Raw genomic sequence first — 2,263 nt, forward strand, 5'->3', positions numbered from 1 at the left:
CAGGGACAGTTTCTTCCCAGCTGTTATCAGGCAACTGAACCATCCCATCCTTTGTGTTTAAGAAGGAACTGCAGATGCTGGAAAATCGAAGGTAGACAAAAATGCTGGAGAAACTCAGAGGGTGCAGCACAAGGGTTTCGGCCCGAAACGTTGCCTATTTCCTTCGCTCCATAGCTGCACCCGCTGAGTTTCTCCAGCACTTTTGTGCACATCCCATCCTTTGAAACATATAAGATTGTTAAGGGCTTGGACACGCTAGAGGCAGGAAACATGTTCCCGATGTTGGGAGAGTCCAGAACCAGGGGCCACACACACAGTTTAAGAATAAGGGATAACCCATTTAGAACGGACACTTTTTCGCACAGAGAGTGGTGAGTCTGTGGAATTCTCTGCCTCAGAGGGCGGTGGAGGCAGGTTCTCTGGATGCTTTCAAGAAAGAGCTAGATAGGGCTCTTAAAGATAGCGGAGTCAGGGGATATGGGGAGAAGGCAGGAACGGGGTACTGATTGGGGATGATCAGCCATGATCACATTGAATGGCGGTGCTGGCTCGAAGGGCCAAATGGCCTACTCCTGCACCTATTGTCTATTGTCTGTAGAGCGGTCCAGAGCTACTATCTACCTCATTGCAGTCCACATTATCCCCCCGCGCACTAGTTCTGTGTTATCCCAGGTTCCCACCCTACACACAAGGGACAATCTACAGAGGTCACTACCGGTAAGCTACAAACCTGCACGTCTTTGGAATGTGGGAGGAAACCAGAGCATCTGGAGAAAACGTGCAAACTCCACACAGACAGCATCCGTAGTGAGGATTGAGATGCTGTAAGGTTGTGTCACTTTGCCATTACTCCCTCAATTCCCTCTCTTTTCACAGAAGTATTAGGCACTTTTTGGAGGCTCTCCTATCCCTGTTCTGCAGAGATGCTGCCAGAGTTACTCCAGCACTGTGCCTTTTTTTCTAAACCAGCATCTGCAGTTTTTTGTAGCTTTTTGTAGGCTCTCCTATCCATGTTCTCCAGAGATGCTGCCAGAGTTACTCCAGCACTTTGTGCCTTTTTTTCTAAACCAGCATCTGCAGTTTTTTGTAGGCTCTCCTATCCATGTTCTCCAGAGATGCTGCCAGAGTTACTCCAGCGCTTTGTGCCTTTTTTTCTAAACCAGCATCTGCAGTTTTTTGTAGGCTCTCCTATCCATGTTCTCCAGAGATGCTGCCAGAGTTACTCCAGCACTTTGTGTCTTTTTTTCTAAACCAGCATCTGCAGTTTAAAAAAAAATTCTACTTCTCGATACTTAAGACTTTATACTTCAGAGGTGCAGCGTGGGAAAAGGCCCTTCGGCCCATCGGGTCTGCGCCGACCAGCGCTAGTCGCCCCGTACGCTTGCACCATCTTACACGCTGGGGACAATTTACAATGAACCTACGAACCTGCGCGTCATTGGAACGTGGGAGGGAAACCGGAGCGCCCGGGGAAAACCCACGCAGGTCACGGGGAGAACGTGCAAACTCCGTACAGACAGCACCGGTGGTCGGGATCGAACCTGGGTCTCTGGAGCTCAACTGCTGCGCCAACCCTGTTCCTGTTCTCCGGTCTGCCTGGGAGCTTTTGATTCTGCACTGCAATGCTTTGAAGACATGGATTCTATGTATATTATGCAAAGCACCGGTCCCCTATCTACACCCTTTGTTATTTTATCAAGGAATCCAGTTTATCAGCTCTCGATGTGAACACTGCTGAGGTTTATCACCAGTTTCCCTCTCCGAATGCCTCAGTCCCAGATTGTTTGCACAATGTCCCATTCCATTCGTAACTGCTCAGCAAATGGAGCTGCCCCTGCCTGCTCGAGGCAAGTGCCAGGCACACTTCAGACACAGACTGATAAGCAGGAACGCTCACTCATGTTCCCAAAGGGCCAGGAAATGCACATCTATCAGCAACTGAAGGGCCTGTCCCACTTGGGCCGTCATTTACGCGCCAGGCCGGCGGCGACTGACGGTCGCGCGAGTCATCATGCGCCCGCACAGCCGTCTGGAGCGCGTGACGTCGTTTGAAGATGGGCACAAAATGCAGGAGTAACTCAGCAGGACCGGCAGCATCTCTGGAGAGAAGGAAACATAGAAACATAGACAGTAGGTGCAGGAGGAGGCCATTCGGCCCTTCGAGCCAGCACCGCCATTCATTGTGATCACGGCTGATCGTCCCCAATCAATAACCCGTGCCTGCCTTCTCCCCATATCCCTTGACTCCACTAGCCCCTAGAGC

The sequence above is a fragment of the Amblyraja radiata genome, chromosome 45 (genome assembly GCF_010909765.2).
Source record: "Amblyraja radiata isolate CabotCenter1 chromosome 45, sAmbRad1.1.pri, whole genome shotgun sequence".
NCBI classification, from domain to species: domain Eukaryota; kingdom Metazoa; phylum Chordata; class Chondrichthyes; order Rajiformes; family Rajidae; genus Amblyraja; species Amblyraja radiata.